The following is a 27,486-nucleotide window of genomic DNA, read 5'->3' as shown; positions in this document are numbered from 1 at the left end:
TTTAAAAACTTGTTTTGTTTTTATTGGGAATGTTCTGAAGATGAAAGGAAAGGAAGAGTCGCGAGTGGATTGGAAAATGGAGACTCTGCCACACAACAAGCAGATGGACTCCAGCAGTTGTGGAGTTTTAGTGTTGAAGGTATTTAATAAGCAATTGTATTTAATGTATTTAACTAGAATTAAGTTAATCAATTGTAATTACTGTAACATATTTTACAGTTTGCCGAACACTACCTTCTGAGTGGAGAGGTTACTAGGGTGCTGTCCACTCCAGAAGCCATTGGGCTGCACTGCACTGAAATTGCTTGCGAACTGCTAGAACATCAAAGTAAGTTGAGTCATGTGCTTTTGTATTGCAATAGCACTTTCAGTTTTGTTTAAAACTGTTAGGTTGGATGTCAGTGTGTTTATAGGTAATGCTGATGACTACTGTGTGGTTTGTTCCATGCTGGAAGCCGATCCTGACTCCAGTATGATTGAAATGGTAAAACAAATAAACCACAAATGCAATATACAGTGGCTTGCAATAGTATTCGGCCCCCTTGAACTTTTCCACATTTTGTCACATTATAGCCACAAACACAAATCAATTTTAATTGGAATTCCACATGAAAGACCAATACAAAGTGGTGTACACGTGAGAAGTGGAACGAAAATCATACATGATTCCAAACAATTTTTACAAATGAATAACTGAAAAGTGGGGTGTGCGTAATTATTCAGCCCCCTGAGTCAATACTGTAGAACCACTTTTATCTGCAATTACAGCTGCCAGTCTTTTAGGGTATGGTCTTTCATTGTCAAAGTTTATATAGTCAGGTGTTCCAATCACTTCAATGGTGACAGCCGCGGGATAAGTCGGTGGTGCCCGGGCCAAGGGAGTCCGCGCCACCGAAGCCCGAGGTTAGCGGGGTGAGCAGAGCGGCCTCACCTCCACCAGAGGCTGGTACCTGCCGGACATCTGCCCAGCCGCCTGCGAGCCGGGGCGCACGACCGTACCGACCGCGCCGCGTCCACCTGCCACGTGGCCAGCCTCCGGACCAGCTTCGCCGACGCTGCTGGGTTCGCGGGCGGCCACCTGAACTCACAACTCCCCGTCGCTTGGCCAGGGCCCGGGGGCGCCGACGCTGATCCCCTCTCCCGCTCGCGGTGGGGGGAGTACGCTCGGCCGGATGGTTCCCCGGCCTCAGTCGGGCGATGGGGGTATGTGGTGGGGCGTGGCCTGCGGTGCCGTGCAGAGGAGGTGGACGCACCTGCACGGCATCCGCAATCACGCCCCGCCGAATTAAATATTGTACTGGGTCCTGTGGTTGTGTTGTTGTGACAGTGTTGAGCGGGCAGTGGGAGAGCTGCAGCTCTGTGTGTTGTGGACAGCAACCGTCAAAGCTTTAATAAAAAGCATCAAAATGCCACTGCGTCTGCCGTGTATGTTTACAGTCTCTTTGCCCACTCTTGGTATATAAAACTTGTTGGGGAAAAAAAGACAAAACAAACAAACATGTAAAACAGTAATATAGAGGGACCTTTATTGAAATATGAAGCTTTTTAATTCTCAATGATTTGCTGACAGGATATTGTTATCAAGTAACAAAGTATGAAAATAAAACTTATCAGTAAAGAAATAGAGAAGACTTCCATTTAAGATTTCTGTCAAATGTCTTCTCCAGATGATGTGATTAAAAAGTTCTAGAAGGTTGTAAAATTTATTCTAAGCAGGAAAACACAAATGTGACCTCATCACAGCAGGAGGAAACTGTATAATCTATAAAATGATTATAAAGTAATTAAAATTGATAGTTGTAGCGATTGGGATTGTAATTGTACCTGTTAATGTGACTGTAATAGGAAGCTGCTTTAGCTGTAATAACACTGAATGTAATAATGAAAATCAGGATTGCAGTGGTAACTATGATTGTGGCAGCAATGTTGAGATTGCGAGCAGTGGAGCCATAACTTCGTGCACCATCCATATCTCCAACCATCTTCCTGTCTCTGGCCTGGAAGGATGAAAGTATGGATGAAAGTATTTTATACACTTTAAAAACTGGAGTCCAACACATGTTCAATTCCAGAGAGACTCAGAACATCAGATGTTAAACATAATCCTTTCATAGTCCCAGAAAATATTAAGATTCTTATTTGCAAGCACAGATATTTTTTAAACATGCAAAATGCAAAAGACGGTAGCTTATATAGTTTTACAGTTACAGTAAATCAGCTGTTCTGTGTTTATAGTTTACTTTGTCCTGTACTGTCTCAGCAAAGCCATTTCATTGCACTGTCCACTACACTCTCTTACACTCAGACATTTTAATGTCATCTGATATCTTCCGTGTTGCTTTTACTACTTTTGGTAAGACGATTGTTTGATTTATTGCTTAAATAAATTCAGGTGGTTAATTTCATGAAGACAGAATATTAATTTCCTTTTGTTGTTTTTTATTGAATGTTTTTTGTTTTTCCACTTTATTTTAAGATTTTATCATACTGAGCTCTTTCCGGTATCATATTCTTTGTTTTTCATGTAATGGTCTATTAAATTTTATTTTGATTTTTTTTTTAACTGTGTATGCATATTTTTTATACTCTTATTTCATTTAACTGAACTCCTTTCTTTTGTGTAATTTTAACCTTTTACCATATTGCATGTTAATTTATTGAAAACATATATATTTGTCTTTGTTTATATATTTTTTTATTCCACAATGTCTTTAAGGTTCTGGCTTCTGTAACACATCAATTTCCCCATATTTTGGATAACTTTATCTTCTTTTATCACATAGAGCAAGCACATAAAGGGTGTGATTTCTAACAAAGTAAAATGTGTCACAATATACTCACCTTGATGGAATTAATGAGAGCTGCAAGTCCAAGGCAAAAAGGGTTTGAGTAGAAAAAGCAGCAGAGCGACCAGATGATATAGTCTTTGGGGGGCTCTGTGATGACTCGTTGTCCTGCGGTGATGTTCACAGCAGTGTGCTGGACCACTCCAGGCTGACCAGGGAGTCCACCATAATTCGCAGCCTGCAATGGAACGGCTTCAGTTGGGTAACCTTGAGGATGCATCGCTCAAACTGTTCTCAGCTGCAATTTAGAGAGGAGAAAGGTGTAAACAAGAACAAGAGAGTCACCACAATTGTGGCTTTTAAAGCTTTTTGGGGGGGGCGGGTGGCAGGAAGCCCATGAAAACCTGACCTACAACATTCATCACTACAAAATAAAGCACGATACAAAGAATGTATCAAACTGTCACATCTAAATATGAACCTGCAAAGAAAGCACTACCAGTCATGAAACCTTTTACATACATAGCATTGCCATTTATAGTTGGAGAAATAACCTTTATTGACTGGATTTAAATGTTATTTTGACATTGTGTTCCTGATATGATGAAATTATCTTTTCTTATTATTGCACAGGGCAAATCGGTTTTCACAGCTGTACTTCACTGTACAGGGCTCTAGAGTGCGACCAATTTGGTCGCAAATGCGACCAAATTTTTCAGTGGTGCGACTAAAAAAAATATTGGGTTGCACCTGTGCGACCAAATGTTTGGGTAGCAAAAAAAAAAAAAAAAAAATCTGCAACCTTCCCTGTGGTCAACAACAGACACACATTGGTCGTGTCCAAATTCATGGGCTGCATCCTCCTGAGGCCGCATTTGTAGACCGATTACGTCACAGCGACGCGCCAAAGGCGGTCCAAATTCGTAGACTCCTCCGAATGCAGCCGACAAATGCGTTCTCCTTTTCCCCGAATTTGAAGGATGGGTCGGATGTGTCCCTCGTGGCCTACCATATCCCAGAATTCATAGCGCAGCCCAGCCAAACTCCAGTTTCCAACAATGGTGGCCGCTACTAAGTTTTAAAATTACTCATACTAATCTTTCTGGGTCACAAAATAAACTTTTAACACATTTTCAGGCGAGAAAGTAGCTGTGTAAACATCAAATATCTGCTCGGTTTATCAATTCAATTCAATTTTATTTATATAGCGCCAAATCACAACAAAAGTCGCCTCAAGGCGCTTCATAGATACAGAGAAAAACCCAACAATCAAATGACCCCCTATGAGCAAGCACTTTGGCGACAGTGGGAAGGAAAAACTCCCTTTTAACAGGAAGAAACCTCCGGCAGAACCAGGCTCAGGGAGGCCAGGCCATCTGCTGCGACCGGTTGGGGTGAGAGATAGCGCATATTTGCAAGAGTGCTTCGACGTTTTCGGAGGCGTCTGCTACCCACCAGCTCGATAGCTAGCCGGGAGCTCGATGCGGCCGAGAACGGCACAACTCCCGGCACATCATTTTCAGATCACCGCGGACTTTCCCTGCTCGGGTTAAACGTAATATATAAGTGACTTAGACAACCTAAAAGTGTTATTGTTGGGCTTTTTTCAGTGTTTTGTTTGTTCGTGAGTAAATCGGTTTGGCTGAGATTAAAGTTATTAGATTAGATTAGATAAAATAATGTGGGAGTGCCTACTGGGGTCAGCGGGGGGAGCTGGCCCCAGGGAGGGGTCACCTGCCCCTCCCTTCCTTCCCTCCCCATCTCCAGCTGCCTCCCTCCTCCCGCTCCACCACAACCACCCACACATGCAGGGCCTTGGAGTAGGGGTATGTCACCAGGGTCCCCTTCTGGCTGCCTCTGCCTCAATTTTATCCCACAACTTAGACATTCACATTACTCACACCCTCATTACACATACATATAGGATCTTGGGGGTGGGCACAATACACGGAGTCCAAGTTACCATCAGGGTGTACACCTCACCCCTGGCATCGTTGCCCACCTCTCAATTTTAAATACACTTAGTCATTGAGGGCTAACAGGAGGGACTATGCGCTTACCTGCTGCTCTCTGGCAGGTAGCTCCATGCCCTCCTGGGTTTTAATTGCACCTTAGAACACACATGCATCAACACTACAATGAGCGGGTGGAGGGAGGTTTGGAGTCTTCTCTCACCCCCGTTCTCTGCGGCCTGCTGGAGCGGGGGGGCTAGTAGGAGGAGTTGGCCGTCCGACTGCGGTCTGGGGTGTGGGGCCTCCCTGCTGCTGCGGATTCGGGGCGGTCTGCCTCTCCCCAACACAGGGAAAATGGTAACACCACCTGGGTCTGGGTGCGGTTCCCCCCTCCAGGGGCGGGGGTACCTAGACCCGGTTTGTAGAGTACGCTTGGGGAGTGTGATCGTGTATACAGCGTCTCTTTATGTCTGTCTCCACGTCGGTTGAGTGTGAAGTGCACATGAGAGCATGAGGGTGGGAATGGATGTTTGTGTCTGTGTGTGCCTGTATGTTTGTGTCTATATGTCAGGTTGGGTACCAGACGCCACCTCTCTGGGGACATCTCGGGCCTTCCAAGGTTTGGAGGTCTATCTCCACCCACCACCACTTTCCCCTGCCGGTGGCGGACTCCCTCAGGTGTCGGTGCGTTGGTGGTTCTTTGTATCTGGGGGTGGGCGTCCGGGTACACACCGGCTCACTCCTTGGCGGCCGCTTATTGGGGCTCGCTCGGGCCATTTCGGAGGTGGGGTGCCCCCGGCCTCTCGGCCTGGGGCTCGGTCACTCAGGCACAGCTGGCTGCCGGCGGAGCTCACGGGCGCGTCACTGCAACTCCCCCTGGCTTCTGCTCCGCGGCTGCTGAATGAGCCCTCATCTGGGACTCTCCTTAGCTCTTACTGGGACAGTGGCGCAGCTGCCCCTCTGTGGGTCTTCCTTGGTCTCTTGTGTTCTGGGGGCCTCTGGATGTCTGGAGTTTTGATCTCCTCCATACCTGCTTGATACCATAAAGGACAGGGCTGTGGCTCCCCACACTCCCTAGCAGATCATTACATGGAGAAACCTTTGGAATGCAAGCATGCTGATCCACACAGGTATGCACACAGGTGTACACATGGGTATTCACAGACGCGGACTACAGCTTTCTTGGCTGCTGCCTCAAAGCACACTGTGCGCTGTCTATCTTGCGTGCTGCACAATATCGTTTATTATTTAGTAACTATTGATATCTATGACTAGCTAGTTTATTGTGATGGTGCTTTTTTTCTATTATTATGTTGCTCTTTGTTGTTTGCTGTCTCCTCTGTTCTTTTTTTTCTCCATACAGGTGACCCAGGAGTTTTTTTTGTTGTTTGTTTTTTTTTCTCTCTTCCCCCCTTCTCACCGTCTCTTCTCCCCTTTTCTTTCTTTCTCTCCCCCTCTTTCTTTCATTCTTTCCCCCTGTCCTATCCCACAGTTATGTCTGTCCCGTTTGCAACTGAAAATAAAATAAATTCATAATTATAATAAAGGTCAACCAAACGGACCAATATGGCAAGGCCATGATGATCCACTTGGTAAAATAAATCCGCTTGGCATCTTTCTTGGCCTCAAGACAACAATTCTGATGGCTATAGATCCAAACGGGACAAAAAAAAAAAAAAAAAGATTAGATAAAATAAAACTTTATTAATCCCCCGGGTGGGTTCCTCCTTGGTTTTTACACAGCTGACTAAACGTCAAACAAAACTGATTAAACAGAAGTATGAGACAGTCGAGAATTTACGCCAGTGTCCCGTTATATTTTTGTCATGGTCCTGGGCCATGTGGGCCCAGTATTCTTAGTTCCTTGTATTTTTGCATTTCGTTCCTTATTTAGGCCATGTTTTCTGAGTTGCCCTGTTGTGTTGTTCCTTAAGTGTTTTCCCTTCATGGCTTTTACCCCCTGTGTGCCCCTCTGTGTATCTGTGAGCCCTCGTCTCTCCTTATGTTTTATTCCATGTTTCCCCTGCCCTTTATGTCTAAGTTCTCCCCGTGCTCTCTCTCCCCCCTGTGTGCTGTGTGCCCTCTATGTATTTATGAGCCCTCGTCTCCCTTTGTGGTTGTTTCATGTTTCCCCAGCCCGTTATGTCTGTGTTTTCCCCGTGCTCTCTCTCCTCCTGTCTGAACCTCTGTGCCTGTACATGTCATGTTCAGTTCACCCCGCCCTGTCTCGTTATGATTATCAGTATCACCTGTGTTCCCCGTGTGTGCCCACTTTCCTCGTTTACCCTCTGTGTATTTCTGTCTGAGTCTCCCTCTGTTCGGCGTCGCGTTCTCCCTCATGTTGTGTGTTATTCTCCCCGTGGTTCGGTTCCTTGTACATCTCATGCTTTAGTTTTCCCAGTTTTAGTTTATTTTGTATTGCTTCTCGTGGCCAGCAATAAAGCTGTGTTTTTGAGTTTATCCCCGTGTCTGTGAATCTGCATCTTGGGTCCTTCTCCTGCCTGCCACACAACGTATCATGACAATTTTAGATAGCAAGGAGCAGACAGCTGAGTTTATTAAACTCCACCGAGACAGCGGTGACGCTAATCAGAAGGCTAGACCGTCCAATTTCACGGCCGTTTACTTCCGGCCTACCCGACCTTCTGAGGACCCGGCCCACGTAGACCGCGAAGGCCAGGTCCTCAGGAGGATGCAGCCCATGAATTTGGACACGACCAGTATGCCCCTATCGTGGACTAAACCAATTAGAGATAGTAAGGGGCGGGACCTCTCTGATTGGCCGTGGTCCAGTTGAAAGTGCAGGTGGAAGTGGGAGGTGAGTAGCTTGAATAAAGCGATATCAATTCATTAAATCCTGAATCGACTTTTAAATATAACTGTGTTTTGCCAGAAACACCAGATTCTCAGATTAAAGCTCACAAAACCATTTCAACAACAAACAGCAAATGAGAGCAGGTACACGCATTCCACACAAAGACGTAAACACAGAGCGGAACCGACGCATCAGAATCAGCTTTGTCTTTCTCGGCTTTCTCACCCGACAGCCCGTAGACGGACACGCTGTCGGAGCTTAGCGATCCTGATACGTCCGGTCCGCGCTGTGTTTATGTCTTTTTGCCATGATTCTGAGCTGCAGGTTTTGTCTCTCTCCAACCAAAATTCGCCAAGCCAGCAGCAAAAGAAGCAGCAAACTGCGCTTCACATTTGATCAATCTCGTCATGAATTTTGCTGTTTTGCTTCCACGACTATTAAAATCACACTTCATTCACAGCTAGCTCTCTCTCTATCTCTCTCTGTACTTCAAGAACAGTTTCCCGTCTCCAATCTCTGTTTTCTGTATTATTCATTCGCTTATTACTGTCACGGTCCTGAGTCTGTGGACTCAGTGTTTTTCTGTTTGTATTAGTTAGCTTTGATTTCATGATGTGTTTTGATTCTCTTGGGTTTGATTTCTGTCGCTAGTGTTCCTAACTCTCTAGGTCCTGGGCATTTCTTGTGTTCTCCTTCTTAGGTCGTGGTTCTGTGTTCTGTTAGTATACAGTCGTCTCTGTCAGTGTGTCTCTTGTTCTGTCACCGTATCTGTCACGGTCTGGCTGGCAGACCGTGGGGAGATGGGGAAATAGGACCCAAACGCCGGACTCTTCAGTGCAACAGTGTTTATTTACAAGGTGGTGAAAATAAACAACAATAAATCCCCAGTTTCCCAGACTCCCGTGTAGTGTCTTCTTCCCAAAAGTCCCCGTGTAGTGCTCTCTGCCCCAGTGTCCCTGCACTCCCCGTGCTCACTGCTCCTTCTCGTCCCACACTCCTCCTGAGGGGAAAACAATAGAGGCAGCCGTTAACACTTATCCCAGCAGGCATACACTCACACTTGACTAGTTTGAAGACTGACGTGTAGTCAAACGCAATAATCCAGCGTCGGTGGAAGCTCCATCGCTCATCTAAATAACTCCCCCGACGAGCCCAGATGAGGAGCAGGTGTGCGGCCAGGACTTCGGGTGTGGCCAGCCCTCAAGGTAGACCACGCCCCCAGAGCTGAAGGTTCCTGTAACTTGGCCACAGCAGAAAGGAAAAACACACACACACACACACACACACACACACACGCCTACATACAGATGTGCACAGGGGCAGTGCAGACAACACACCAAATAATAATAATAATAACAACAATAACAATAACAGTCAGAGTCCCCACTGCCCACGGACCCCGAGTCCCCAGAGCCGGGTCCGTGACAGTACCCCCCCTCTAAGGGTCGGCTCCCGACGACCCAAAACACAACAAAAACCACAACCCAACCACCCCAGGGCGGGCGGCGGGGGGGAAACAGGACGGAGGGCCAGAAAACCCCAGTTCAAAAGTCCAACCACTGCCATGGTGGCAGCAACAGTTCTTGCGGCCGACCCAGTGGACCGCAAGCAGGCAAAACCCGCTATGGGTCAGGCAGTGGTGGGGAAACAGTTCGGGCGGCCCACCTCCAACCCCGTGATGGAAACGCAGCAGCTCCGGCGGGCGGCCATGGGTCCGGCAGCCGCGGCGGAACGGTTCTGGTGGCCTGCCACGGGTCCGGTGGCGGCGGCGCTGCTCCTCCGGCGGCCTGCCACGGGTCCGGTGGCGGCGGCGTTGCTGCTCCGGCGGGCGGCCACGCCTCAGCACTACCCACGATTCCCGATGTACCGGCCGGGCTGCAGGACGTGGCGGCCGGGCTGCAGGACGTGGCGGCCGGGCTGCAGGACGTGGCGGCCGGGCTCCAGCTCTGGCTCAGCGGATCCCTCCGGACCTCCAAGCTCCTCCGGTGGCAGCGCGGGCTCACCAGGCTCGCTGAGCTCCTCTGCTGGCAATGCCGGTCCCTCCGGCTCGTTGAGGTCCGTCAGCAGCAGTGCGGGCTTCTCAGTGGGTGGCTCGCTGGGCTGCTCCGGCTTACGGTGCTCCTCCGGCGTTAGCTCGCTGAGCTCCTCCAGTATTAGCTCGCCGAGCCCCTCCGGCACGCCGACCTCCAGCTCTGGCTCAGCAGATCCCTCCGGACCTCCGAGTTCCCGCTCGGGCATGCTGAGCTCCTCTGGCTCGCCGTGCTCCACGGCTGGCGACGCGGGCTCCTCCCGCTCGCTGAGCTCCTGCTCGTTGAGCTCCTCCAGCAGCGGCGCTGGCCTCCCAGCTGGCTCTCCGAGCTCCTCCGGCTCGCTGAGCTCCTCCGGCTGCTGCGCAGGATCCCCCTGCACGCTGAACCGGTCACCTGGCGGTGACGATGGCGACATGGCAGCAGCAGGCGGTGGATGTGGCGGCAGAGCAGTGGATGTGGAAGGTGGAACAGATGATGACTGACTGACTAGCTGGGCAGCTAATTGAAGTGAGGGTGATATGTTCAACATGAAGGGTGGAGAGGAAAACAATGTTACCGCTGGCTCAGCAATTTCCAGGGGGCCAGAGGCAACTGAGGCCTCCAGTTCAGCCTCTGGGGAAGCCCTGGGGAGAATCTCAGCCTCCCGATTGTCTGCAGTGGCAGGCTCATGTTCTAGCACCGGGTCCGCGGCTCCTCGTGCGATCAGTCCAGAGTCAGCTGGTTCTTCCCAAACCACAGGAGTGAAGTGAGTTTCGGTTTGGCGAGGATGACGCCGGCGCCGTCTCTTTCGTGTTGGCGGGGCAAAGGGACCTGTCCCCTGTTCATCTGTGACTGGATTAGTTAAAATGACAGGGTCCGGTTTACTCACTGTGGTGACCAGCACTGTCGGTCTTTGGTCTGCTGACACAGAGGTCATTGAAGAAGTGAGAGGAGATGGAGTAGGGCGCCGTCCTCCTTGCAGTGGAGGGTCCAATAGGTGAGCAGCAAGCGGCGGTGGGAAAACCTTCCGCCCATTAAGAAAAAACCAGGCAGCGAGGGCTGCCAGGGAGGCAGCCGCATCCTCCTTGCCCGGACAGCCTAAACCAAACAGTTCAAAGCTAGAGCTAGCCCTCAACACAGTTACAATTTGAATTAGCTTTGCAATGTCCAGAAAACTCATAGAACAGGTGGTTGAAGAAAGGAAGGCATCGAAAAATACGACCTGCATGTGTCTCAGATGTGGATCTGCCGCCTGGATAATGCTCCGACAGTATTTCCAGAGCTGGGCGAGCAATTCCCCCTGTGAGACAGTCCTTGAGTCCGCTGGGCCCATAATGGCTGGATTATTCTGTCACGGTCTGGCTGGCAGACCGTGGGGAGATGGGGAAATAGGACCCAAACGCCGGACTCTTCAGTGCAACAGTGTTTATTTACAAGGTGGTGAAAATAAACAACAATAAATCCCCAGTTTCCCAGACTCCCGTGTAGTGTCTTCTTCCCAAAAGTCCCCGTGTAGTGCTCTCTGCCCCAGTGTCCCTGCACTCCCCGTGCTCACTGCTCCTTCTCGTCCCACACTCCTCCTGAGGGGAAAACAATAGAGGCAGCCGTTAACACTTATCCCAGCAGGCATACACTCACACTTGACTAGTTTGAAGACTGACGTGTAGTCAAACGCAATAATCCAGCGTCGGTGGAAGCTCCATCGCTCATCTAAATAACTCCCCCGACGAGCCCAGATGAGGAGCAGGTGTGCGGCCAGGACTTCGGGTGTGGCCAGCCCTCAAGGTAGACCACGCCCCCAGAGCTGAAGGTGCCTGTAACTTGGCCACAGCAGAAAGGAAAAACACACACACACACGCCTACATACAGATGTGCACAGGGGCAGTGCAGACAACACACCAAATAATAATAACAACAATAACAATAACAGTCAGAGTCCCCACTGCCCACGGACCTGGAGTCCCCAGAGCCGGGTCCGTGACAGTATCCCCTAGTTTAGTCCACGTCTGTTCAGTTTCCTGTTTTACTTTGAAAGTCTGTGTACTATGTCAATGTGTTGAGTTTTGCCTCGTCATGTCTGATGAGTCCCAGCTGTGCTCTCCTCCTGTTTCACATTCCCTAATCACCTCAGTATGTATTTAAGCCTTGTGTGTTTCCCTGCCAGTTGTCGCGTCGTACCCTCAGAATTATGCCTGTGTGTTCAGTTCTCAGTGTCATTGTTCAGTTCACGTTGTCGTTTATCACCAGCAATAAAGCTAAGGTTCTCAGTTCCAATTCAGTCTCAGAGTCTCGCATTTGGATCCTCCTCTCCATCCGCCTGCACACAGAGCCCTGACAATTACCCACCAGTCTACCGTTGTTTACAGCGCTGTGGCTGCTGTCTTTTTCTTTTCTTTTTTTCACTTAAATGACCTCGGACAAGAAAGCCTATTTTTTTCTGTTGTTCAATACTGAAGAAATTTAAACTTTATGTGCAGAACATTGTAGAATATTGTAACGATGTTTAAGTGTTATTGGACAGTGACATGTTAGTTATCTCTGCACACTGTTGTTGTTCCTTTAAGATTCATGTTTGGTTGGGCTGCAGGAAGTAGTGAGGGTGGTATACAGGAAGGGGTGGGGGGACCTGGTTGTTCTGTGTGTGTGCCAGGCTGAAGAGAGGTGTAATACGAGGGCGCTCTCCCCTGAGTTAGCAACCCGCCTGCTTATGTGCCGAATAAACGGACAAACTGAGACCCCAACCGTCTGGTTCTTGTGAATGTTACAATATTTTTAAGGTTATCTGCTATAAAAAGCCAGACCAGGAAAATCTCCTTCATGTTTTTCTGTGTTTTATTCTCAGTTACTTTCACACAAAGGCATCTGCTGTGATGTTCACAATTCTGATGAAGTCAGTACTGATAAATGATCAGAATTATAATATTTCTGACTGTCTGAGGCTAAGTTGAATCGAATCGGGACTTTGAAAACCAGAATCGAATGGATTATAGAAATCAGTGATGATACCCAGCCCTAGTGAGCAGCCTAGGCACGACAGAAGTGGATGTAGCTGTAATAGGAAAAGAACTATTGCTAACTTTTCTGTTAAGTTAAGGCCTGATCCTTCTGAAATTCATAGCCAGTGCTCTGACACGGTGTCATCAATCTTTGAATGCTGAAAAAGCACAGTGTGTCCAGAAAAACACATTATATTATATCAATTATTATAAAATTTGTGTGCGCCTAACTTTTGTGCCGGTACGCCTAACTTTTTAAAGTTAGGTGTACCGGTATGCCCATGGCAAAAAGTTAGTCTAGAGCCCTGCTGTACTTGCACTTTCTTAAATCATCAACTTTGCACAACAGATGGAAGACATGAGGAAATATTTGCATGCAAGCCATACAAGAGTGGGTGGAACTCTCTAAATCAATTCGTTAACACTGGACATTAGCAAGGAAGAGATAATGCAATTTCATATTCTAAAGCAACACGTGGAATCATTCTGTTCAAAAAAAACTAATGATCAAGAAAAATACCATTTGCAAAGCTCATGTAAATGAAGATTTTTTTTAAAAAAATGCATTATCAAGAGCTTTGCTGCATTCAAATGGTGGGAGTGAATTCAAGGTTTCTGTTTGCATTAGTTATGTTCTGAGTAGTGCTGGACTTAAGATTATAATTAAATGATTGCTCATGTCTGACATGACGCTCACATTTTGAGCTTACTATTTACTATTACGTTACTATTGAAGACACTGGAAGGAGGCTAGAAATCTGGAGGGTGCGTTATGTATTATTGAAAAATGCAAAACTGTCATGTCCGTAGGAGCAGTTGTGCAGGAGAGTGTTTCTGGATGGCTCTTTGGCTACGCCCTCAGGCAGGGCCACCAGCGTCACACCTGAATTCTATCACAGGTAATCACAGGAGTACTACTTCAGCCAGCACAGTCTGCTGCTACACGCCAGTCTGTTCAGTCACTGTTAGTGGTAACTAGGCTCGCCTATGGTCTGTATCTGCTTTAGTCTTTTGGCAACAAAAGTGATGGTTTGGTGTGGTATATGGGGTACAATGATAGTGGGTCCATTCTTCATCAATGGAAACCTCAAGGCCACTGGATCTTTGAAATTGCTACATGATGATGTGTTTCCCTCTTTATGCACTGAAGCTGGCACATTCCCTGAGTTTTTCCAGCAAGATGGTGCATTATGGGTGCCAGGTCCGAGCATTCCTAGATGAACAGTTGGATCTGGAAAGTGGATTGGTCATTGTGGGCCAGTTGACTGGCCCCCAAGGTCTCCCGATCTGACCCCCTTAGGCTTTTGTCTTTGGGGTCATCTGAAGGCAATTGTCTATGGTGTGAAGATATGAGATGTGCAGTACCTGAAACTACAGATACTGGATGCCTGTGCTGGCATTTCTCCTGCGGTGTTGCTATCAGTGTGTGAAGAGTGGGAGAAGAGGGTTGCATTGACAATCCAACACAATGGGCAGCACTGTGGGCAATGGGCAGTACACAATGGGCAGTGCTTTTATAAGTGGTCAGAAACTTGTAAATAACTCATGAAAGAATAAAGTTGCATTGAAACAAAGCACACCATTGTTTTTCTTATGACATTACCAATAAGTTTGATGTGTCACATGGCCCTCTTCCTATTGACAAAAACAAAAGTTGTATCCAAGATGGCCGACTTCTAAATGGCCACCATTGTCACCATCCATCTTGACTTGTTTGCCCCCTCACATATACTAATGTGCCACAAACAGGACTTTAATATCACAAACCATTCCCATGTTATTACGGTGTATCCATATAAATGGCCCACCCTGTACATGTGTATAATCTGTATATCATGTGCATTTGCAGTCTGTAGCGCATGCAGCCAGTTACTCTGCGGTTAGCACAGTCACCACAGTAGAAAATGTAACAGTTTGTACTCTCGTACTTCCGCTGGTTTTACCAACACACAGGAACTTTGCAAGTTATGCGCTTGTTGCAATTTGTGCGACCTGTTTTTCTTCAGTTTCCAACCACAATGGAAATGAAATCTCACCATGAACCTTCATACTTTTTTTTTTTTTTTTCCGCTGTAGTTTGATGGCTAAGTAGTGATGTTTGAGTGGATGCACAAAGCACAAACACGTTTACTAAAACATGAAATACTGAAAGAGCTTCTTTCTACTGCACAGAATTCCAAGAACTAGACTTTATCAACCCCTTTTTATTAGGGGTACAACGATACACAAAATTCACGGTTCGATATTTTTTCGATACAAAAAATGTTCATGCTTTTTTAATTTGTCATTTATTAAAATTATAAATATATTAACTAAAATGTACAGTTTTTAAATTTAATGTTGCTGAAACAACAAAGGGATAAAATAATAAATCTATCTGATTGAGAAATCACTCATCTTTGGAAAAGTTTATTACAGAGAAATGACTTTCCAAAATAAAATCTATACTATACGCTTCTTCTGGGCTATATTCTCATCAGCATATTAAACATATCAGGTCCCCATAAGGAGAATCATGTGCTAACGGCTGTCTAAATGACTCGGGTAAAGTTTGTAGCATGGTGCTTTTCGTTTTTGTCTGCTTCCACTTGTCTTTGCACTAGGATGATGTCGGCGTAAATGTGCAGTCATATTCATTTTCTTCCCACAAGTGCTGTCAGCGTTAATCTGAAATGACGGTAACGCCACAACACGGCAAATCTCCGTTGACGAGCTACTGCAGATCGCCCCGTGCATGGGGCTGTTTGTAAGGTGTGAGACATACACATAATGTGCACCACAGCCATTGGTGCAACCATGTTAGTGGCATTATCTGTGACAAAATACTCAACAAAAATTTCACTCCAACACTATCTTGCCATTGTTTCACAGCGGCCTGGAGGTGAGGTAGAATGTTGGCTTCTGTGTGATCTCCATTAAGAACTTCCATCTTGAGAAGTGCTGTCACACGTTTATCTTCATCTATTCATAGGGGACTCTGTTTGCTTTCTATCCAGTGGCCATTGAGAGAAAGATATGAATTTGTGGAAAATTTGCTCATCCAGATCTCAGACGTGCAGTGCACAAATTTCCCTTCAGATTTTGAGAGAGCTTCTTTTACTTTTGTTTTCGCTTCTTGGTAAAGTTGTGGTATAACTGTGCGAGAGAAATGGCAAGGAGATTGGTATTGAGGTGCAACCACATTGAGAAGTTTGTGAAAATCTTTATCCTCCACTACTGAGTAGGGCATCACATGAAGGCAAATCATTTCTCCCACTGTGTTTGTTATTTGCTTTGCAGTGAGGTGGATAGGTGGATAAGCCTTTTTGCATTAAATGCAGCTAATATAGGTGATGGAAACTGACTTGCAGGGGCAGACAACGGCTGTGATGATGAATTGCTGCTGGTGGGGGGATTGGTGCATGTGGGGGGGGGGGGGGGGGATTGGTGCATGTGGGGGGGGGGGGTTTGGTGCATGTGGGGGGTTTGGTGCATGTGGGGGGATTGGCAGACAGAAGAGGATGCTTTAACTTCTATGCATGTGATTATGCATCGCAGGTGTTGACAGATGGTTGATATCTGCCTCTGCTGATTTGAATTTTGTACAAATTACACATCACTTTGGTTTTATCTGCAGGACTGACTAGGGATGGGTATCGTTTAGGTTTTATCCGACACTGGTGCCAAACTGGTGCTTAAAGAATGGAGAACACAAAATTGGTCCAAAAACCTCTCATGTTAAGCTGTTTTTTTTTTGTTTTGTTTTGTTTTTGTAAAAAGATAACAATGTTAGTCTTTTCTGCAGCTATAAAAAAAATTTGCTCATCCAGATCTCAGACGTGCAGTGCACAAATTTCTCTTCAGATTTTGAGAGAGCTTCTTTTACTTTTGTTTTCGCTTCTTGGTAAAGTTGTGGTATAACTGTGCGAGAGAAATGGCAATGAGATTGGTATCGAGGTGCAACCACATTGAGCAGTTTGTGAAAATCTTTATCCTCCACTACTGAGTAGGGCATCACATGAAGGCAAATCATTTCTCCCACTGTGTTTGTTATTTGCTTTGCAGTGAGGTGGATAGGTGGACAAGCCTTTTTGCATTAAATGCAGCTAATATAGGTGATGGAAACTGACTTGCAGGGGCAGACAACGGCTGTGATGATGAATTGCTGCTGGTGGGGGATTGGTGCATGTGGGGGGGTTGGCAGACAGAAGAGGATGCTTTAAGTGCATGTGATTATGCATAGCAGATGTTGTCAGATGTTTGATATCTGCCTCTGCTAATTTGAATTTTGTACAAGTTACATATCACTTTGGTTTTATCTGCAGCACTGACTGTGAAATGCTTCCACACAGAACTTGAGCAAGTTTTTTAGGGCCAGTGGAGGACCAAGAGATGGCTCAGCAGAAGCCACACTCTTTTCTATTTGGTTGAATAGGTTAAATAGCTTATAACCTACATCTTGGTGTCTGCAAAAGCCAGAATAACTTAAACGTACCATGCCTGTGAAGGTTAAACGTACTATATATCGCCCACAACTGCATCCAATTTGAAACAACTACACAAGCATTGTTTTAACCTTTTTAACCGAACGTTAACGTTACTCTGTCAGCAGCAATGACTGTTTTCTACAGTCATTGGTCAGCAGCCTATTGTCTAAAGCTAACACAGCTACATAAACAGAGCGAACATGAGAGCACACGAGTGAGAACCCGGTTAAGGTACAAAAATCAATTCAACAAAACTAGTGATGCAGTTCATTCTTTTTTCGCTCAGCAAAGCCTTCTCTGTTGCTGAGTGCAGCAGCGTGTGTCAGTTACGTCTTTACACGTCACTCACTCGCTCAGTCATCGGGCATGCACTGTGGTCTCATGAGGAAACGCAGCTTTTGATATAAAGTTTCTCTTGTTCGCGAATATAAATATCTTTAAAATATTTGTTCGAATTAAGTATTCGTAAAAAAAAAAAAAAAAAAAATCAAAAGAAAAAGAAAAAGAAAAAGAAAAAAAACACGTTATTTGCGCCTTTCCGAATACCGTAGCTATTCAGGTTCGGCTCCATACCTCCTATTTGTCACTTTTTTAATTTTTAAATTCATTTTAAGTTCCTGTGTGAAATATGTTACACAAGACGTTGACAAGACACTCTGCTGTTGATCTTCAATGACACAACTTTTTATTATCGTTGTTGTGAGAAATAGTTTTGGCTGATGTGTTTCTTTGTTGCTGAAAATGGCATGTAGAGAACCAAAACAAAGCTGTAAGAAGATAAACAGAAATGCTTAAAAGAAAAGTTTTAATATGCTATAAAGTGAAGCGAATATAAGATGAGTGGAAGAAACGGTAAATTTGGAACTGCAAAAGATTAGTAACGACAAAGTGAGGACAAGTATGAAGTGGATGAAGAGTGAAATGGCAGTGGGTCTAGTTAACATACCTGTGACGGTACGCAGATGTACAGACGAGAAAGCAGTAGACTTTATACCACATTGTTTAAAACAATCTCAGCGAGTGAGAGTAATGGAGGAGAAGTGGTGTGCAGAGCTGCAGAAACTACAGAAGGATGAAGTTGACGCTGAAGCTAGATTAAGAAACAATAGTTTAATGCTCAGAAAGAGGACAGCATATGCAATGTTTGCATTAAGAATGTTGATTGAGAAATACAGAGAAGGACTGGTAGAGTTACATTGTGTTGTTTTGGATCTAAATCATTGAAAGAAAATGTTTAATTTTGCCCTTTATAGAGGGTCAGGGGTGCCAAAATAAATAAATAATGTAATTAAATAATTAATTAAATGTTTCATCAATTAATCAAATTGGCATTAATTAAATACATAAGTATAAAAATAATTAAATGTCAATTAATTTGACTTAAAACATGGTTTCTCATGACATTGAAATACATTCTAAAGGGGAAGGACACTCTCACCCAGTCACAGTTTGTAGCTCTCGACCACATGCTTACAAATCCTGTTAAATCACTGTTACCTGTGTGAGACTGTCTTCATCTGAGCTGTTGTAAGGAGCAGCATCTGGAAACACTTTGAACTTGAACTGAAGCTGGGTCTGTGGGGCACTGACGCTGTTGGGATCATTTGTTTGGAGTGCCACCTGGTGGTCAAGCAGATGAAATACCAGTGAGATGGAGAAGAAGGAAAAACAGCGTTGTTGAGGCTTGAGTTTTGCAAGACAAAATACTTAGTAGGGTAGGTCTGATCAATAAATACAGTAAATACAGTAATGACATAATTAATTACCTAACAAACGCAGCTGCCACTTAACACACTGTACATTATGTTAAGTTTTCAAATTAATGATTTATTCATAGTTTTCAGTGGACAATGTAAAATACTGTGGTTTAGGGCAGTGGTCCCCAACCTTTTGTGCACCACGGACCGGTTTACGTCCATCAATATTTTCACGGATCGGCCTTTAAGGTGTGGCGGATAAATACAACAAAATAAAACCAGTACCGGTACCAAAAAAGAAAATTTATTCATAACACACAGGGAAAGACCCAGGAAAACTGATAAAAAATAATGATAAAAACTGATACGAACCCTGAAAACCATAAATTTCACACCCGAGTCTCAACCAAAGTCGGTCTGTGAGTTGGTACCAAACGGCTCACAGACTGGTACCATGGGGAGCACTGGGTTAGGGGATGTAATGCACCTCTTATCATAAATGGCCAAATCTAATCTCATAATAAAAATTTTTAACTTAAGAAGTTAATTTAATAAAGGTTCATTGTGTCATAATATTTATACAGACCAAATGCTGACATCTCCTGGCCATCAGTTACTATTAAATTTCAGTGGAGGGAAGAACTTAACACAAAATTCTTATGTTGAGAAGATTCACTGCTGACATTTTGTTTAGTAAAGCTAATAACAGGCAAACTGAACATTTATACACAATGATCACAATGATACAACAATCTCCATATGAGTAAGAACTTAATAAGAAGTCAGAAATAAGAACTGAGTATTAAATCAGTACTACCTGAAATGCAATACTGCATGGATTTAGATTAAAGGATTGTTTTCTGAGCTACAGTAACTAGACTGGGCAGCATGGTGTCACAGTGGTTGACACTGCCTCAAAGCTAAGTTCGATTCCACCCTTTCTGCTTTGATTTTGCATGCTCTCCCCATGTTTGCGTGGGTTCTCTCTGGGAACGCCAGCTTTAAACTCACCTAAAAAAAACTTCAAGAGAAAATCTGCCATGCAGCATCGTGTCAAGACTGGGCTCGATGCCAAGTGACAAGCTGGTGGAGTTGAGGGCCAGCTGCTCCACCTCTACAAAGTAGTTAAAGCAGATTCTGATGTACACAATTTTATCAACTGGCATCACTGGGTATTCTTATTCTGAAAAAAACTGGACCATGCACAATGCAGTCAGACAAATACCGTTCCCCTGGCAACCACCAAACCCAGAAACGTGATTCGTCACTCCACAGAAAACGTCTCCAGTGTTCTAGAGTCCAGTGGCGACATGCTTTACACCACTTCATTTAACGCTTTGCATTGCATTTAGTGATGTAAGGTGCAGATGCAGCTGCCCAGCTGAAACTGAGACTGCAGAAAGCTGCCAACCTCTGCGCTCTATGCACCTTGGCATCTGCTAACCCCGCCCTGTGATTTTATTTGGTTTACCACTTTGTGGCTGAGTTACTGTCATTCCCAGTCACTTCCACTTTGTTTTGATTCCACTAACAGCTGACTGTGGAATATTTAGTAGCAAGGACATTTCACAACTGGACTTGTTGCACAGGTGTCATCCTATCACAGTACCATGCTGGAATTCAATTCACTTCATTTTTTCAAAAACGTTTTTTGAAGCGGTCTGCATGCCAGCTGTTTGATTTTATACACCTCTGACCATGGAGGTGATTGGAACACCTGAATCCAATGATTTGAATGGTTGCCTGAATACTTTTGCCAATATATGTGCAGGTATAACATTCCTGTTTTTTAAAAAATCAGACTCTTTCATGATAACTCTTAAAAGGGGTGCTACTACACCTCTATAACCTGCTCATCTAGTAATGATTTTCAAGCAGGGCAATGAAAACAAAAGCTGTTAAAAGCTAATCTTTTTGATTTCAGGTAACTTTTTGTGACTCTGGACAGAATGCTGTTTTTTACTGATATGAACAGCCTGCATCTTTGTAAATAGATCATAGATCATACTGCAATTGCAATATCACAATAATTGGACTCACTTAGTAAATCTGCCCCATAGTGTATAAAAATGAATCCTGAAAACTGTAGTACAACAGAAAGATTTTACTAAAGAACAGTGATTACAGAGAAGTTTAAGCACACTTTGATCAGTCAGTGTAGATCAAAATTTTGAGCTTACATAGCATACTGCATTCTTCATGCAAAGCAACTCAACAGCAAGTATTTATTTAACAAACAGTTATTATAAACGCTGAAATATACCAGGAGTTCATGAAATGAAAAGAAAAATGTTACAACGAACATTCACACGATCTGTGCAACTTTGTTTATTATGTCCATTGTTTTCATGAATGGCCGGATGGTCTGTTGCAATGACTTATGGGATGCCTTTTTCTTCTTCATTTTCATAAAGGATGCTCCAGTGTATCCTATGCTAAAGGAAGCAATAAAGGAAGCACCAAAGCACTTTTGCTTAGTAATTGGGTAACTGGAACAGCTTTTATTACTACTGCCACAGTTCCTAACTGAGAGACTAAGCAAAATGAACTATTGGAGCACACCTTTAGTTTTTAAATTAAACAGTGGGTCTGAAGCTGTGTTTTTTCTTGTACCAAATATGGTAAATGGCCTGTATTTATATAGCGCTTTACTAGTCCCTAAGGACCCCAAAGCGCTTTACATATCCAGTCATCCACCCATTCACACACTGGTGATGGCAAGCTACATTGTAGCCACAGCCACCCTGGGGCGCACTGACAGAGGCGAGGCTGCCTGACACTGGCGCCACCGGGCCCTCTGACCACCACCAGTAGGCAACGGGTGAAGTGTCTTGCCCAAGGACACAACGACCGAGACTGTCCAAGCCGGGGCTCGAACCGGCAACCTTCCGATTACAAGGCGACCTCCCAACTCTTGAGCCACGATCGCCCCAATATGAGGCTTAATAACAAGTCACAGAAGCAAGCAACTTAATCTCTGTTAAAATGATAATAGTATGGTTCTCTGTGAGCATAAGCAGGTGCATTTGCAAACAAAGCACTGATTATAATAAAGAAAATCATGAGTACAATGACAAACAGGACTGTGGCAGCAATGTTAAGCCCACGGGCAATGAACCCATGATGTTGTGCACCCTCCAGATCTCCGGCCACCTTCCGGTCTCTGGCCTAGAAGGACAGAAACATATAGTTTGTAATGGTGTAATTATAATGTAATTATCTTTATCCCATTGTAAACTGAAACTGCAAATGTTAAGCATAGCCCAAGTTTCATTATTTGACAAAGTTAAGCTTCATGTTTTTAGTAAATGCAAACAATTATAATAATAATCCCAGGTGCTCTTTCACTGGTGGGGTTTTTTTGTGCCCATATATTTTCTTTGTTACTATCAGTGTAGGAAATGATGTAAACTGTATAACAAATGTAAGATATTTCTTTCAGTGTTGTAGTTTTTAAAAAAGAAATTTGCACTTCAGCTTTGGTTGTGTTCGATGCCATGATCATGTAGCTTGATTTATATGGTAAGATATGATAGGCAGGTAGGTACAATGTATATATTCACACACACACCTTGATAGAATAAATGAGAGCTGCAAGTCCAAGACAACAAGGGTTTAAGTAGGCAAAGCAGAGGAGGGACCAGATAATATGGTCCTTTGGAGGCTCAGTGACGATGTTCACACTGGTGTGCTGAACCAATACAGATCCTCCAGGCTGTCCAGAGGGCCCATCATAGGTCCTCACCTGCATTGGAACATAAGCTGGAGGTTTCATTGCTCTCACTAGTCTGAGCTCCGCTGCAGTTTGGAGAGAGGAAAGATATTGAAAAGAGTTACTGACATTGATCATTTCATTTTTGAAGTCTTTGGGCAAAGCAGTTGTCTCTGTTAGAAACTGAACAGTAACAGCTGTGTCTTTGGGGTCCAGGTATTTCCAAAATGTTGCATTGTCCTTGCAACGGAATTTTTCTAAATCTGTGAATCCTGAAATCTGACTTCACTAAATAAATTAACAAATAAATAATGTAAATAATATGACTGTGAATAAATGTTTTGGGACAAAGCACACGTTTTTTTGAGGATTTTGTACTCACAGTTGGTGACACAAACTAAGTTAGCATGCAGTGACATCAAAAATTTCCTTAAGCACAGTGATAAAATCTCTCTTCTGCTTTTTACATGAAGTCATTAAACAGATCCCCCCCCCCCCCAACCCTAACATCTTGATTGTTTTTCTATAAGTGAGCACAGAACAAATGCAGAAGTCTTCTTCTGAAAACTGTACAAAAAACAAAAAAAAAAAATGAAAACTGTACTAACCTTACCAATACTGCACCACCAATTACATTAATTACAACCAAAGAGAAACATAAAGATTCTTATGTCACAACTTCAATATATGGAAGAGAAACTTCAAGAAAAAGTCTTTCACAAGATTCCCCCATTGTGCAACAGCCTCATCATGAAAACAGACAGCATTGCTACACACACACAGCTACACAGACACAAAAGGAAATGGAAATTAAAAAGTTTTCCTACTTTGAAGTTCATCATGCCTCTCCTCAGACTCTACTAAGACAACCCGATCTTCAGTTCCAGTATCACGAAACATGTCGGTCATTGGACTCAGCCGTCTGTAATTATGTGAAGTTAACAGCGTGCTCAGCATACAGGAGTTGAAAGCAGACGTTGGTGGTTTAGTTTCACATTTGTGTTGTGCTGTGTGGGTTCAGGAATTTGCGTCATTGGCATGATCAAACAGGATAAGGAAGGAAGTTCAACACAGCCTTTGTTGTTACAGTGACAATCAGATACAGAAGGTAAAACAAATATTGAACACTTTTCTAAGTAAATATATTTTGAAAGGTGGTATTGACATGAAATTCTCACCAGATGTGAGTACCAATCCATCCAGTAGATGTCCATAAATTATGTGCTCTAATGAGAAACACTACAGGGAAAGAATTTTGAACACATGAGGAAATGGAGATCTGGAATCAGCATGGAAAATTGTTTCAAAGAAAATAAGTAATGAGGTAAAGCATCTTGAAGAACATTTAAACTTTACTGAGCAACATTTAGACAAGCCTGTAAAATACTCTGAGGATATTGTCTGGTCAGATGAGACCAGATGAGATGCTTGTCATGAACTGGCTGTGCACAGGCAGGTGAGGACCCAAACGCAAAACTCATGGAAACAGAATTGAACTCAAAAATCACTGCTTTATTGCAGGCTTAACAATGATACAAAACTAGACTGGGAATGCTAAACTGAGGACCGAGGAAACACAGGGAAAAATCACACAGCTTCAGGGATGAGACATTGACGACGCGACACAGAACTGAGGGAGACGTGGACATAAATTCACAGACGGTTAACGGGGAACACAGGTGACAGTGATAATCATAGCGAGACATGGCAGGAGCAAACACAACACTGACGCACACTGACGGGAGACTATCAAAGTAAAACAGGAAGTATACAGAGACGCAGACCAGAGAGGGGGAGAGAACACAGACACAGCGGGCTGAGGAAAACATGAAATAAAACACAAGGAGGAGAAACGAGACTCACAGATACACAGAGGGGGCACACAGGGAGTAAAGTAACGAGGGGAAATCTAATAAGCAACATCTTAACAGAACAACTTAGAAACCATGGAATAAATAAAGAACAAAATACAAAAACACAAGAAAACTAAGAACGCTGGGTCAAAATGAGCCAGGACCATGACAATGCTACAATACACACCGTGTTTTGGAGGTCAGAAGGCACTGCATATCATCCCAAAAATACCAGACCAACAGTGAAGTCTGGAGGTACGAACATGATGGTGTGGGGATGTTCTTCAACAAATGGGACCAACATGCTTCGTATAATTGAAACTACAAAGAAAAGGTTAATAGTGTCACTTTATTTGTAGGCTCCAAATGGCATCATCCTCTGATCAACACTGACTGTATTTTAGAATAGAATAGAATAGAATAGAATAGAATAGAATAGAATAGAATAGAATAGAATGCCTTTATTGTCACTATACAGATGTACAATGAGATACAGAGCATCTCAAACTCAGTGCTAACATGTGGGAGAAGAAATGGGGGCGAGGTGCACAGTTTCTGCAGCACTATATACATATGAACAGTATTTAGAAAAAAAAATATATATATATATACATAAAATCCACAAAATAAACAAATCCGGGAAAAAGGAAACAAATATGTAAATAAATAGTCTTGTGCATATACAGTTTGGGTTATTACTCTGTGGTGGTTTATAGAGGGAAGTCTTGAAATAGGCGGTGGAACTGTGTTATTGGTGCATGTGTGAGTTCAGGGTGGTTATGACTTCTGTTCTTGAGTCTGTGGGTCTTTGTGCTGATGCACCTGTAGTGCTTCGCTGAGGGAAGCAGGTTGAACAGGTCAAAGCCAGGGTGGGGAAATGTTGTTGATTATGTTCATTGCCTGCTGAGACAGCGGGAGGAATAAATGTCCATCAGGGAGGGGAGAGGGCAGCCGATGATCTTCTGAGCTAACTTGACTACTCAACTGAAGCCTCACTCTATACCCCTTAGTGCAGCTGCCATACCTTACTGTGATGCAGTATGTTAGCAGGCTCTTAATGGAGGTGTGGTAGAGGGTCAGCAGCAGGTTGGAGTCTGTTTTGTACTTCTTGAGGACTCTCAGGAAGTTCAGCCGCTGCTGGCCTTCTTGACGGCCGCTGTGATGTTGTCTGTCCAGGAGATCTCAGCAGAGATGAGGATGACAAGAAACCAGAAGTTGTGGACCCTTTCCACAAAGGGGGGGGGCAAGTCAGTGCTGTGCCTTCTGAAGATGAAAATGATCTCTTTGGTTTTCTTGGTGTTCACATTTTGATGGAGGGGGAAATTTAGGAGCAGAAAAAGATTTAAATACTGTCATTGCTGGCATTTTATTCAGTAAGGCTCATTCTACAAAAACTATACATTTCTATATAAAGTGCACAGCTCCGCTTTCTCAGGAGATAACGCAGAGCTGTACTACAGCAGAGTGACAATCACATACCTTAATATTTAAAACTTTTTGATGCGCATGGAGTCAAAGCATTTGTCAAAGGACTTGTTGAAACACTATTCTATTTCATTACAAAGAAAATTAAGACGTCAAGTAATAATACTGCAAAAATGCATGGATGAAAACTATATTTTTATTATATTTATATTTTTATACCAGGTTAATTTCAGGTACCAGACCTGAATGACGTCTCACCTGACGTATCACGCTGGTCAGACGTCCTCATCCCAAAATATAACATACCGACGCTACGTGACAAATCGCCAGTATGTTACACTTGTGGAAACATGAGAACCATTTGGAATTAATCTACACATGTGCATTTATTTTACTTTCTCATCATGAATCACTTTGGAAAACCCTATCTAATATGATTAAAGTTGTGGTTAAGGTTAAGAATAAGGTTATGAACTGAGGACTGAGCCTGTCATCAGCCGGGAGACAAGAAGGGCACTGCCCGTCCCCCAACAGCGTGCCCCGTGTGACCCCGGAAAATTCCTGGGAAGTGTTCTTCTATGGGCTCAAATTGTGGTCATAAATTTTTTGTACTTGTAAATCAGTTTTGTACTTGTAAATCAGGATTTGTATGTCTAAAAAGAATTTTTTTTGTGTGTGTAAAAAAGATTTGTGTGAGGACTTAGCCAAAAAATACATGTGAAACTCTGCACTCAAGTTTCAAGTTACAAGTATGAATTTTGACCCTATTTTTCTTCCTTTCATCTGATTGGCCAATGTCATGTCAATTAGAAATTTAACAATCCAATCAGAGAACAGATGGGTTTGGCTATTGGAGGGCAGTGTTGCCACTTTAGCGACTTTGTCGCTATATTTAGCGAGTTTTCAGACCCCCTTAGCGACTTTTTTTCTAAAAAGCGACTAGTGACAAATCTGGCGACTTTTTCTGGTGTTATTGGAGACTTATTTATGATGACTTTTTGACCTGAAAGCGGGTATCGCTTTTACTCTCAACAAGCAGCAGGTGCTGCCGTGGGCACCTCGCCCGTTCCAAAGCGCTCACGGGCGGAGGATAGTCCTCCCCCAGCTGCTATCAGAGCAGAAGATGTTCACACCTACGCATCCGAACTGCAAATGAACCGCGCATGAGCGAAGCCGCTGCTCCCGCACTGTAACGCAGTAAATTCTTCTTTTACTGTTATGCTGTTTTGTAGATCACGAGGTTTAAAACTACTTATAAACACACACACACACACACAAAGTAAGTCCACCAGAGTGCCTATTTCGGGTCACTTTTGCCGGTCCAAGCCCGGATAAAGGAGCAGGGTTGGAATTGTGACATTAAAAAAAACAATAATTGCTACAATAAATTTAATTTGTAGTTCTAAATAAATTCTAAATGCATTTAGGACGTTTTTACTCACTTTATGTCTCTTCCACGATGCTATTTCTCTCTCCAACAACGTAGGTTACAATTATATTAGCATGACCAATTATATGCAAATTACGCAATGACGTCATTCAGTGTTTGACTCCTAACCTCTCTGTCCATGCTCCTCCCCTTCCCTCTCATACAGGGTTTCATGCTACTATTGCACTTACATACTTAAAGTGAGAGGTACCCCCTTTTAGGTTCCAATCCCAAAACAGTGACTTAAAATTACTTTATGTAAACACATATATTTTCACATTTATTAATACTGAAAAGATGACTTATGTAATGAATCTATGAATTATAAAACAAACATGAACTCAAT

At 43.9% G+C, this 27,486-nt stretch overlaps 2 long non-coding RNA genes across 2 annotated transcripts; one reads left to right on the top strand and one right to left on the bottom strand.

The window, feature by feature from the left end:
• LOC145429890 (uncharacterized) lies at positions 1-558 on the top strand. The gene is made up of 3 exons (XR_013910221.1): positions 1-139; positions 220-328; positions 414-558. It is a non-coding gene; the product is annotated as an uncharacterized LOC145429890 (long non-coding RNA).
• Positions 559-20,810: 20,252 nt separating this feature from the next.
• LOC113027444 (uncharacterized) lies at positions 20,811-23,452 on the bottom strand. Its single transcript, XR_013910568.1, has 3 exons — positions 23,261-23,452; positions 22,293-22,519; positions 20,811-21,889 (listed from the first exon to the last, which is right to left on the bottom strand). It is a non-coding gene; the product is annotated as an uncharacterized LOC113027444 (long non-coding RNA).
• Positions 23,453-27,486: the final 4,034 nt, after the last annotated feature.

This window comes from Astatotilapia calliptera, chromosome 7, assembly GCF_964374335.1.
Source record: "Astatotilapia calliptera chromosome 7, fAstCal68.1, whole genome shotgun sequence".
Classification (NCBI taxonomy): domain Eukaryota; kingdom Metazoa; phylum Chordata; class Actinopteri; order Cichliformes; family Cichlidae; genus Astatotilapia; species Astatotilapia calliptera.
This window is presented reverse-complemented; position numbering and strand designations above follow the sequence as displayed.